This window comes from Coenobita brevimanus, chromosome 64, assembly GCF_032717465.1.
Source record: "Coenobita brevimanus isolate Jiangsu-jjx chromosome 64, ASM3271746v2, whole genome shotgun sequence".
Taxonomy (NCBI): Eukaryota; Metazoa; Arthropoda; class Malacostraca; order Decapoda; family Coenobitidae; genus Coenobita; species Coenobita brevimanus.
In genome coordinates, this window is record NC_137017.1 from 11,698,582 (window position 1) to 11,712,403 (window position 13,822).

At 43.4% G+C, this 13,822-nt stretch overlaps 1 protein-coding gene and 1 non-coding gene across 2 annotated transcripts in view; both read left to right on the forward strand.

Moving 5' to 3' along the window:
- Positions 1-13,822, forward strand: part of RpLP0 (ribosomal protein LP0) — a 93,827-nt gene that overhangs the window by 62,623 nt on the left and 17,382 nt on the right. The window lies entirely within an intron of this gene.
- LOC145404772 (5S ribosomal RNA) lies at positions 11,210-11,328 on the forward strand. Its single transcript, XR_013898228.1, has one exon. It is a non-coding gene; the product is annotated as a 5S ribosomal RNA (ribosomal RNA).

Sequence of the window (13,822 nt, forward strand, 5' to 3'; positions counted from 1 at the left end):
GTAGACTAGTGCAGTTTTGTAGATGTCTGTGAGCATCGCGCCTTGAGATTATATGAAGCGTTTAGTCAAATAACGACGAACGTGCCTTATCAGTGTTTTGATATAAAAAGTGTTAAAAATTTGTTTCATTGTAACTCATTAACCAGTTGCCCAATTTCAATGAACAGATTCTCAAAGAATAGAGCTGGTAAAATACTTTAAGGCACACAGGAATGAAATACAAAATATTTGATATGCAGTACAGTCAGACCTCTACTTACGAATTATCAGCTTATGAAAAATCCGCAGATATGAAGGAAGTAATTTTCAGGGTTTAAAAAAAAAAAAATAATAATAATAATAATAATAATAATAATAATAATAATTTACTGATTCAAACCACACGCCAAGTACAAGTCCGTGGTCCCCAACAAATGCCGACTGCGTGCTCCCGCCTTCCTCCTGTTTGGAAGCCCAGAGCATTGTTGTTATCAACACAAGTAACATCAGCTGTGATTTTTGTCATTTAGGCTTGATTATTTCCCCCCAAATGTCTCAGAAACGGAAAAGTAGTGAAAGTGGTGATGGTAGCGGGAGAAAACGGCTTGCAATGACAATGGAAACCAAAGTGGACATACAGTAAAACTTAGATTTAATGGCATTTTATGGGGTCTGGCGATAGATAGATAGATTCTAACGGCAACCCCAAACTAACGGCACAAATCTCCCAAATAATATTTATGCAAAAAAAAAAAAAAAAATTAAAACCCCCCGAATTGCTAAAAATTTGAAATAAATTCAAATGTGGCAGGCGCCACATGCATCTCGATCGTCTGTTTGCAGTTTCCCGCCAACTGGTTATGTTTAAGCTCACCCAGTCTTCCTCCTGCCTAGCCTGATCCCAGAGTGAAAAAAATTAGTATGTAAGGTTAGATTTAAGAACTAGTGTGTTAGACTTCATAACTTAGTGAACTTATTTACATGGTGCCATCTATTCTACTCCAACCTGCCAACTAACGTACCTGGATTACTGTACAGTGCTCGTCAGAAGTATTCAGCGTTGTCCGCCGGGCGCGCAATACTTATGGCCCAAAAAGAATCACCCATTTTTGGGGGTAAGAATTGAGCCATAAGTTTGAGCTCCGAGCATGACGTCACGGTAGCCTGAGGCCTTCTGACGCGCTGGTTGGTTCCCGCCTCAGTCGCCCACGGGCTGCCTGAGAGAGAGGAACTCCGCCGAGTGTCCCTCTCAAATTGCGCCATTTTTTACCGAGTGTCCCGCAGTGTTTTGGCCTTCAAAACTTTGTTATGGCACCTACCCGTGAACTATCGAGTGAAATCATATCCCAGATCATTGCTCTAAAGGAGGCAGGCCACCATACAAAGGAAATTAGTGAATTGGTTGGTGTGGCACGATCGACAGTGCGTCGTTGGTGTGCGCGGTTTTGGGAGGAAAACAGTGGCGAAGTTCCCACAAAGAAACCGAGGTCTGGTAGGCCTAGGAAAACTTCCCCAAGGTCTGTTAATGTTTTAAAACGTGCAGTGGAGTTTAATCCTTGTGTGAGTGCAAGGAAAATTAAGGAGAGCAACCCAGAAGTGTTTGGTGAGGTGTCAGTGAGAACAGTGTCTCGTAGGGTGCATGAGCTTGGTTACACAAGTCACAGGCCTGTGAAAAAGCCTCTTCTCTCTAGCAGCCAGAGAATTCGTAGGCTTGCCTTTGCTAATAAATATCTAAATTGGGGTGAGGAGCAATGGTTGTCAGTGTTGTGGTCTGATGAGGCAACATTTAGTGTTACCTGTAACAGAGGAGCATGCAAAGGTAGTGACCCACTTGACCCACGATATGTAGAAAGCACAGTTAAACATCCTGATTCACTCATGGTATGGGGTTGTTTCTCAGGGAAGGGTTTGGGGAAGCTTGTTGTACTTCCCAAGAACCTCAGAGTGAATCAGGATGTTTACCTGGAGCTTCTGTGTGATCATTTACCAGACTCCTTCGAGCTAACAGGTGCACGAGTGTTTCAGCAGGACAGTGCACCTGCTCACAAGGCCAAATCGGTCACCAATTGACTTCGTGACTGCAAGGTATCATTCATGACAGACTGGCCAGGAAATAGCCCAGACCTCAACCCGATTGAAAACCTCTGGTACCTCGTAAAGAAGAGTCTCCAAGGGAAGGACGTGAGCTCTCTGCCTAAGCTGGAAGCCGCCATTCGTGACTCCTGGGACAAAATACCCCTCCAGCACCTCAGGAGCATCGTCCTTTCATTTCCAAGATGTCTCAGGTCCGTGAAGAAACGTAAAGGCTACCCTACGAAGCACTAAAGGTAAATAAAATGCATTATTTATATGTTTTTTCAATGTTGAAAGGTTTGTTTCTCGGGAGGGACGCAGGGCGCCCCATACTTCTGACGAGCACTGTATAGTAGAGTCGCGATTTAAGACCAAATGAAACAACGATCTTACAGTAACATGAGCATTTAATTTCTCCCATAATTATGGAATAGCACTGTAATACCACTAAATTGCATGAGAGAAACTGTGGGAAATGGGTGTTTTGGTACTGAATTTGCAAATACAACTCGTGTGTTATGCTTTTGTCGGTCACTGACTGGTTTCCTTGACCCGACCCGACCCACGTGACCCCCATACTACCAGCCACAGCTGAGCTTGCTGCCTACCTCAGTGTTGCGTGAACGGTCGCTGTGATAAGTTTATTTACTTATTTCCTTGCTCCTCGTTTCCTCTCAGAACTTAGCACATGGTTCCAAACTAGCTTAAGTTATGCCTGAGCACCCTGAAAGTGCTATGAACACAAGAAAAGTATTTATTCTAAATGAAAATGTAAAATTGTTGGACGAAGTGGCATGTAGCGTTGCAGCTTAAATGCAAATGATAAGACAGATAAAATGAGTCTTGATGTTTACGATGTGGATAGTTTTCTATGTTGGAAAAAAAAAAAAGTTAATGATGGAGCAGTAAGATTCATGTATTCGCCTTTAGTGCAACGCGTGTGATAGAAAGAAGAAAAAAAGGCTTTGTGCTCGATCTTTTTGGTAGAAACTGATGATCTTTGGTCAAGTAAATTTGGATCGTACGATACATGAAGACTCTACGTTTTGACATAAACTGTTAGGCAAGATAATTATGTGAGTTCAGTTCTTGTGAATTATACTGTCATACAAATTATACTGTTGGCTGACTTGTTTATTTTTCACGATTTCTGCATTCATGTGTATCTGAGAAGTGAGATACGCAATCACTCCATGCTGACGACTTCTTTATATTTTTTTTTTTTTTTTTTTTTTTTTTTTTTTTTTTTTAAACCGCGGGTGTCATTCCAGAATGACGGTGACAAAACTGGACCAAACTGCGGGTGTCATTCTGGAATGATCGTGAATATTTTGAACACCGCGTGTTTTCCCGGCGCGCAAATATTCTCACGCAAGAGTAGCTGTCGAGTTCTTTCACGCCAGCCATCCCACACCTCCCTCCTCCAACCCCGAGGGGCCCCCCCCCCCCCCACCCCTGCCCTGACCCGCGTCAGTCAGTATCTGTCCAGCTCTGTGCGTGATAATGGCGCTCCGTCCCGACTCATCGTCGCTCGCTTCCTCCTCTACAATGATTAGTGCTAGTGTTCCCTCTACCTCTACACTGGTAAAAGAACTGCCGACGGCGAGGCAGAAGGGGTTGAGCACTCCTGAAATTAGAACTGAGCTGGACAAAACTGTAAGTACTACTCTTGATTGTGGCAGTGAAAGTGACACACTCACAGCAAGCAGTGATGATTTGGCAGTGATTGGTGGTGAACCATTTTCCATTGATAGTGACAGTGATGAAAGTGATCGTGTTGATTCCCCCGCACCACCCCCAACTTACTCTGGGAAAGGAAAGGCTCCTATGGGCAAATCTGGTATTGCACGTGGGAAGGGAGTGAAGCGCAGGCTCACGTCTCCCACACCAGGCCCTAGTACGCATTTCCCATCAATTTCCCGTTCCCCTAGCCCAATTGCCCTCACATCATCATCATCATCATCATCATCATCTGTCGTGCCCTCTCCTCAGTCTACATCATCTGAGGAGTACGAATTACCAAAGCCTGCAAAGCGAGGGAAGGCAGGCCGTGCAGGCAGGCCTAGAACAAAGGGGATGCGTGGCAGTTGGAGGGCAAAGCTGGGCGATAAGCGAGGTGATAAGCGGGGTAGAAAGGGTCAAGTTTCACCACGCACCAGGTCAGAAACCCCCCCGCCTGTCCCCCGCTCAGTTCCCTCACCCGCGCCACCCCCCCACTCACCGCCCCCGCACTCACCCCCCTCCCCGTTGCCTCCTGCCTCACCCACCTCCCGCTTGCCTCCTGCCTCACCCACCTCCTGCCTCACCTCCTGCCTCACCCATTGCCTCTACATCAGCTCCTTCTCACGGGGAAACGAGTGGAATGCAACCTGCCCCTGCCACTGAACCACACACAGGGCAAGTGGATGCATTTGTTTGGTCTGACGGTGGAGATTTCCAGCCACACAATCCACCGTTTGATATGACAAATGCTGGAATACAGCCTGCCTTCCCATGCAACGCAGGTGATGAGTTTGTTGATTACTTCCTGGCCTTCCTTGATGATGAAATTGTGCAGCATGTCAGCGATGAGACCAATAGGTATGCAACTCAGTGTGCAGCAGAAGGGCTGGGACCTATTGGCTCACCAAAGCAAGTGTCGTGGTTGCCTGTCGGGATCAGAGAGCTGTATGTTTTTTTTGCACTCATGTTTTTGATGCCCCATATAAAGAGACATGAGTTGGAGGAGTACTGGCTCGTGGATCACATAACTACTATCCCCATATTCGGGAAGTATATGTCACGGGATCGGTTCCGACAGCTGCTTGGATACCTGCACTTCGCTGACAATGACAACCCGTCCCAAACTGACCCTTTGTGGAAAGTGAGGGATTTTCTCAACAGGATTAGGGATCGATTTATGCGATTTTTCAGGCCTATGCAGAAAGTCGTCATAGACGAGTCCCTGGTATTGTTCAGAGGACGTCTCAAATTCATGCAGTACATCCCCAGCAAACGCCACCGCTTTGGGATAAAGTTCTTTGTACTGTGTGACTGTGAGATGGGGTATATACTGGATTTTGTCATTTACTCGGCTAGCACAATGGATGTGAACAGGAAAGACCCCCTTGGCTTCTCTGGCTCCGTTGTAAAAGTGCTGATGGAGAGGTATTTTGGTGGTAATCATGTGCTGTACACAGACAATTATTACACAGCACCGAAACTCTCCAAATACCTTGCTGAACACGGCATTGGCACTGTTGGCACTGTACGGAGCTATAGGAAAGAGTGGCCTAGTTTCCCCGAAGCATCATCATCATCCAGGGGAGATGTTCACCTGAAGAAGTCAGACAAGCTTCTTGCGATCAGGTGGCATGACAAGAAGGTCGTCAATATGATCAGCACCATCCACAAGGGGGAAATGAAGAGAACTGGGAAGGTCAGCTACAGGACGGGAGAGCCAATCATGAAGCCTGATGCCATCATTGATTATAATGTAAATATGAGACTCGTTGATAAGTCTGATATGATGATTGGCGAAATCGAGTGTCTCAGGAGAAACACCCGATGGTACAGGAAGGCTTGCCTGCACATGCTCGATATGTGCATGCTCAATGCCTTCATTCTTTACAAGACACAAGTCGGGGGCATAAGGCAACCATCACTGAGACAGTTTTCCAAGACTGTCGTGCAGCAGCTACTTGCACGATTTGGTCAGGTGACGGCATTGATCCCGAGGCGACACTCTGACACACAACCTGACCGTCTTGAGTGCCGCAATTACATGAGCCGGCACCAGCTTGTGAAATTGCCTCCTAAAGCAGGCGGCAGGTTGTCACAGGGCCACTGCAGAGTATGTTCAACCACCACACGAAGGCCTACGACGAGAAGAATGAGCACACACCAGTGCCTTGAATGCCAAGTCGCTCTATGTGTAACTCCGTGCTTTGCCGAGTACCACTCTCTGAGTAAATACTGAAAGTGACAGTGATATATAGTGATGCGACAGTGACGTGCTTTGCCAATAATTGTATAATGGATAATGTAGTAATAAGGGATATTTTGCCTAGAAAATAAAGGAAATATTGGCCAGTATAATAAGTGATATTGTAATAAGAGAATCTGCGGCACTTGTGGAATTCTGCGGCACTTATGTAATTCTGTGATGCGCCAGTGACGCAATATAGTAATAAGTGCATTGTAAATATAATGTACATTGCCCATATTATATGTAAAATAATATTAGAAGTTAGAAAGAATGAAAAGATCGCATGAAACGTCAGTGAGCGGGTGCCGCCGCAGTGAAGTGAGGCGCAGCCGCAGTGAAGAGCGGGTGCAGCCGCAGGGAAGTGCCTTTTACCTACCTCAGTGAACACAGAGTGGGTGTTTATCGTATGTACAGTGTTCATATATGTTTATATTACTATTATGAGAGAGTGGTTGGCATTTGGTACTGGTGTGTGGGGCGTAAAATAGTTATTTCACACCCCTCACTTCTAACGGCTCTCCCCGTCCTGTGAAAGTCAACGAAGTCATGAAACCTACATCAATGGAAAGCTGAAGGTTTGTACTTTCTAATGGTACCTTATTTTTTTCTCTAGCTTTATTCTGTGCAGAGTTATTAAGGTTTAAAGGTTTGTTTACATTTGGCTGAAACCCCCGCGGGAGAGGACAGTCAGACCAAAACAATACCCGCGGTTAAGGGGTTAATAACTAACAGCTTTCAAAAAGTTTCACATTGCATTTATTTTTTATTTTTTATTAGTACTGAAAGTGACTCGTGATGAAATATGCATGATACTGGCTGGTCATTATTCACGTGTTGTTTAGGTCAAGTTTATGCTTGATTTCTAATGAGGACTGTTAAGAGGCTTGTGGCAATCCTTGGTGATTAAAATTTTTATGGGGAATATTAGGGGGCAAAACTAATTGCGTAGATTAGATTAGAATGCAGTAGCTATGCATTGATGTGTCCAGTCGGTGAGGTCGTATGTAAACACACTGTCTTCGGTGTCTTAAGGCAGACGCATTTCTAATAATCTATCGTGAAATATATTTATAACGAAAAATATGAGGCTCCTAGAACCTAACTCCCTATTTTACATGTACAGTAATTATGTCATGTTTTAGCGCGAAATCGATTTTGCACGTGGTTCTGCATACCCTATCTTGTGTTGTCTGAAGACTCAGCTGTACTGTACTTACCTGGATTACTGTACAGTACTTTACTACAACACCACACCTACCTGCTTTCTTTTGTTCTAAATATAAATTTTTTTATTGATTTTGTATGTCTGCACATGTTTATATGCTTAAAAATGTGTTAAATAATGTTAACATGAGTTCCAGGGGTATTGATAGGTGTAAGCCCCAATCTAATGGATTTTCGTTTTTTTCGGCATGGTCAGGGCCCCCTTAGGGTGCTGTAATTACAAGAGTGGAGAGGAGAGAGGCTGAGTGAAAAACTGAATCCCTCAACTGTAGGAACAATTTTAAAGGACAAGGAACTTTTCTTACACAGTACTGTACAGAATACATAAATAGATCACAGTCTTTGTATTTATGCTTGTTTGTATGAACCTGCCCCGTACCCAATGTAAGATGCATGTTGCAACTTTTTTTCATGCTCAGTCCCTACAACGTACGATACGATGAACGTTTTGCTATTGCAAAGTCCGTCATTTTGGTACGTATACACAGGACACCTTCCTCTACTCTATGCCAGGCGGGAAAATGCTTCTGCGTTACTCCCCCCCCCCCCCCCACGCCATTGTCTCGGCAACTCACCTGTTACCAGTGACCAGGTCAGTAAAGACATGTCGTGCCACAGTACGAAATTCAAGGCCAGAGTGATTCCCCTGATCGATGACAATGTGGAGGACAAAGTTTACGTAGTGTTTGAGGAAGAAACAGTCAGAAATGATGATCAGGTAATGTCACCAAAAAAGGTGCGTTACATTGATGTATTTGGTGTGGGAAACAGCGCTTATATTGCCTCTGTTACTGTATGAAAACCAGTATACTCTTGTACTATGTATAAATTCCTACCAAATAAAAAAATAAATACCAAATGTGAATGGTTTGGAATGGTTACCCCTCTCGTAGACCATGTTTTCCCTGGAGCCAGCCTTGATTGAAAACAGAGCCAAGTTGACAATTTGTTGGGTTTTGGGGGTGGGTTTTGTAATAAATTAGTCGGTATGGGGCAGGTTAACCATACATGCATGAAATTAAGGACTATTAAGATTGATAGAAGTTTAAGGAAAAAAACTACTTATGAAGGACCTTCAGGAACTAATTATTTTCGTAAGTTGAGGACTCCCTGTATCAGGTTATAATGCAGTTATTAACCCCATACCATAGTATGTCTATGAGAAAAGAAAAACATAATTTGAAAATAGCCACAAAAATGAAAAGAAGGACAATCACCAACCCATGTACAGTAGTGCTGCATGTACTTAAGTGCTGTGAGGTGTGTGAGGATTACCAATAGCCCAGTATATTGTCGGTCTAGTGCCCTCCATTCATCACTAACTTGTTTCAGATTAGGACCAGTGCCTCGCGTGTCAGTTTCCACTGATCCAGTTAGTCACTTTGTCGAGTACAGAACGAACTCTATGCTCACCCAAACCATGAATGCTGAGGAATGATGGTAGACAGACATCATGTCACATTGGCATACTCAACACAGTAACTAATCATCCATGACTTAATGATTTATGGCCTGTGGAGTCACATGGAGAGACAGGCTGACGAATGAGGATATAAAGGAACGTTGTGGTGTTGATGTGGATGTGATAGGAAGCGTTATGAGGAACACACTGAGGTGGTTTGGCCATGTGGAGAGGATGGAGGGTGAAAGACTGACGAAGAGAGTGTATGTGAGTGAGGTGGAGGGGGGAAGAGGGAAGGGGAGGCCGAGGATGAGATGGAGGGATGGGGTGGAGAGGTATATGAGAGAGGGGGGTGTGAGTTGGGAGCAGGGGAGTGAAATGGCGGGGGACAGGGCGACTTGGAGGCGATTTGTTTGTGGCCACCCCAAACGGGATTGAGGCGTCTGGCAATAGGTAGATAGATAGATAGACACGAGGTTGCTTCACAACAACACTTTTCACATGACTGGCAGTGTAGTTGTTGTGTCTTTTGTAATCACTCTTTGCCCAGAAACTTGCAGATAGATCACTCACTATATCATTGCCCAAGTTGTTGACGCAGCCCCACTTAAAAGGAGGACCGATTTTCCTAGCTGACACTTCCTTTTTTGTGCTATAACTCATGTATGCTTCCCTAGCATTTTGTTTTTGCTTGGCAACTGCATGTTTTCAAAAAGATGGATCACGTTTTTGCATTCGTATATGCTCAAGGACTTCGTGGTCATCATCACTATATAAGTCACTCATGTTACGATGTAAATCACTGTAAATCTGAGGTGAAAATAATGTAATAAACCTAATGCACGTTTGTGTGGCTTATAATGTAAACAGAACTGGGAAGGGCAGAATCTGGTCACACCACAAAACCCGGCCGCTGATTGGCTGTGAGTGTGACATCATCATGAGACCCACCACTCATTGGCAGCCTGAAGGAGTGCTTGCTGGCTTGTTCGTCTTTCATCCTCTACAACTTTCCCCGGGAGAGGAACAGGCTAAATGTGCCAACTTGCAGCATATTGGGACAAAAATGTACCTTGCTATATAGGACTTTCAACCATGTTGTAAAGACGAACATGCCATGAAAACATTTCCACTGGATAGAAAAATGGTGAATGAGTGAGTTGCGACCTAAATCTCAATTTCAGATATTTGGGACTTTCGTTGTTATTCGACTAAATGCCTCATATGTAGAAAAGAGTTGTGATGGTTATTGAGAGAGAAGGTGACTCCCAGTGTGATGTTACAGTGGGTGGAGTGAGACTGGAATTGGTAAGAGAGTTCATATACCTGGGAACAGTGACAGAGAGGAGAGGAAAATGTGCAAAAGAAGTGGAAGGTAGAGTGACACAAGGAAGGAAAGTAGCTGCTGCTATGAAGGCCTTGATAAGAAACAAGAGGCTTGAATGTTGCAGCTGCTTGAGGCTTACATGAAGGGGTGTTAGTGCCAACTTTAACATACGGGTGTGAGACTATGGTGCGGCATGAAAATGAAAAGTCAAAAGTAAGAGCGGTGGAGATGGGACTGTTGAGGAATGTATGTGGAGTACAGAGAGTGGATATGGTAGAGAATAAAATGTGATTAATGAAAGATGTGCAGTGAGAAAATCTGTGGATAGCAGAATCGGAAGAAGTACTGAGATGGTATGGTCATGTGAAGAGAATGGATAACAATAGAGTGGTGGAAAAGGTATATTTGAGCAAATTTGAAGGAGGAAGGAAGCTAGGTAGGCCAAGGAGAACATGGAGGGATATGGTGGATGAGTGTGTGAGGAGGAGAGGTATGGAAGTTGGTGAGGCTAAGGGACTGACAGGAGATCGAGCTGAGTGGATGAATTTCATGCGGAGAAGCGCATGGCCAGGGATTTGGCACCCCTTTTTAACGTGACAGCATTATTGATTCTGTTGGATAGGTATATGTGAAGCTACAGTACTGTACAGTCATAAGAAAAACTATCGTTACCCATCAGAGCTATGCACTATGACACAACAACAAAGTGTTGTGGAGTGATGGAACAGGAAAGGTTGTACCGCAGATCCATCAATGTCGGTTATGTGAGACACTGGTATTAGAATTTGTGCTTGAGGTAATAAAAGCTAATTAGATCTTTTGGCCTTAGCGTAGAGACAATACGTTTTATTATCCGGCACCGAATTCATTAAATAAAAATATACCAGAATGGTGTAGAGTCGGCAACACACATGCAGACGGGCAATGCGTATGTGCACCCATGCCAAACACATGGTTATAATTCAGCCGATACAAGCCTAGTAAATCTCAATGTAATAATGATATGTATTGCTTTCTACATATAATAAATGCAGAGCGATTATAGCCCCTCGTGCACTCTGTGATGTCTCCATAATGCATAACATGGATATACCACATCCCATCCATATTATCTCTGAAGCATCCATTTGAAGCATTTAACCACCCATCTAAAGCAAACATATGCACCCTGCTAGACTCTCATAAAAACAATAGTCGATGCCAATAGATTTAATACCCTTCAAAATTATTTATTTGTTGTAACGGCCATACCACGTTGAGTACACCGCTTCCCGTTCGATCAGCGAAGTTAAGCAACGTTGGGTCTGGTTAGTACTTGGATGGGTGACCGTCTGGGAACACCAGATGCTGTTGGCATCCGTACGTCAAGTGGGGTTGGTGGAGGATTAGTGCCCCTCCCTGTAAAACAATTAACTCTAAGCCCTTGGCCACCCCGTTTGGGATACATGGTGTCTGGCAATGATTGAATGAATGAATTGAATAGATAATAAGTGTTGAATAGTAGGAAAATAATAAACGTGGCGAATTTCATTATTAATCCCCGGCGGGGCGCTCTTGGTAACGCAAACACGTCCTATATATTTCCCTGCCATATGGCTCATTCTTGCTCATTATTCCAACTTGTGTAATGGGATTGTGATATGGCAACACTAGATAGGGGAGAGGCGAACAGCAAGAACCTGCCCACATAGCCCAGCTAACGTTCGTTTTGCATTGAACATTCCTGAGGGTAACAATAGCTTTTGTTATGACTGTACATGATGAAACCTTTTGGCCCATCAGTGGGAGCTAGGATTCCGTGGGCTTGAATGGTTGAGTGAATGGAAGCATGGTCCATTGAACTTGACAGACTTTGGCTGTTTGGACACTGCATCTCCTTACTCCACCCTAGGGTGGGAAAGCAGGTCCAGATGATGATGGCGATATTATGGAAAGAGTAGGATTGTATGAACTTTATCCAGGATCTGTTTTTCACGTAGCCATAGTATTTCCACGTCATGACAATTTTTTTTTTTTTTTTTTTTTTTTTTCCTCCCTGCCCATATTATGTGATATAGATTGATTAACAGTGGCAAATACAAGAAAGTGGTACAATACCTTAGAATCTGTCCATCTTCTGCCTGACACCATAATCCTATAAGGGGTGGCTTTTGTTTTATGGGGAAGGACATTAACCCTCCGCCAACCCACTTGTTGACATGTAGGGAACAGGTATGGGTTGGTTATATTGTTACCACCCAGTGTTGTAAATGTTTTCCTGGCTTACAGGAAACCATTAAGCTTGTTACTCATTGTAAAGCCACCTGAAAAGAAAAGTTTAATAAAAAGTGACAGAAAAGATTGGAGAAACAGGAAACCTTAGAAGCAGAATAAAAGTGAAGTATTTAATCATACTTGTATCACCTCAGTTCAGTACCCCCATCTCTTTCTTGAACTGAACTTATTAACAGTATTGTCTCATTGCAGTCGACCCTCGCCTTAATGGACCTTAATAGACAGGATATTGGATTTAGTTGATACTACGAAGGCTACCAATATTCTGTTGACTATAACAAGCAGTGTCCGTTAGATGTGGTGCAAGGGGTTGCAGTACATGTGTTTCTTATCCTTTTTACTTCAGCCAGGCATGAAACTGCCCTCTCTCCATCATTATTGCCGGGTTGTATTAACAAGTATAGTAATACTGTACTAGGCATGAAGTGCTATGTCGAGGATGTGAGTTAAGCAGCAAAAAGGCAAAATTATTGGCCAGGTTAGTGTAAAATGGAAATAATTTTCATTTTTAGTATTAGAATGTGTTATTGTTCATTTATTTTCAAATGTGCTTTAAATACCATGAGGGGACCATTGGATGTAATGGGACTCTGCTTTATTGGATCAGGCTTCCCCCCAATTAGTTTGTAATTGCAAGGGTCTACCGTAATTGATTTGTCATTAATTATTTATTTCCCATCTCTTACTTCCTGTGATGAGTAGTGGAAGAACTTTCCAAGTTGGATGTTGATGACTTAGGTTGATATTTGTGGTGTTATGATTCTCTCTCTCTCTCTCTCTGTTACAGTAATAAAGGATGATATTCTGTGACTTGTGAGAACTATACTGAAAATAATTTTGGAGTCTCTCTCTCTCTCTCTCTCTCTCTCTCTCAGTACAGTAATAAAGGATGACATTCTGTGTCTTGTTAGAACGATACTGAAATTTTCTCTCTCTCTCTCTCTCTCTCTCTCTCTCATTACAGCGGGTCATATTCTATGTCTTGTGAGAACTGTACTGACCATTTGCCATTTGGTTAAAACTGATAATGGATATTGACTTTACTGGTATATAATTATTGCATGGTACAGTGGACTCACTGTTTGTGTTCATCATTTGCCTTGTGTCTTACACGGTGCAAGTGCTGCATGTTCAGTGTTTACACAGAAATGTGGTTTACATGATTTTCAGAGTTTTGAAGCCTAGCCTCTGCCTTTGAGGAGTAGAGACACTCCCAGCCTCTAGCTCCTCAGTCTTGGATCTCCCCCCCCCCCCCCCACTTAACACAAACTTAGTCATCACTGTTACAGTCTCAAGTTGAGTTTAAATTCCAGTGTTACTATCATTATTCTTGTCCATCCATCCATCATCCAATCCTGTCACCCCATGAGGAATGTAGAAGGCTGGGGCTAGGCGAGTTGGTCCTGACATTTATGATGAGAGTTACCAGTCTCTCTTATCCCTGAATGGCATAATGTGAGATAGAAATCCCAACCACCCCATGGATATAAACTACACAGACTCAATCTAATTGGAGCACCTTAATTACCCACTAAACCACCAGGTGCCATAATTTGGTTATATGGTTACCACCCAG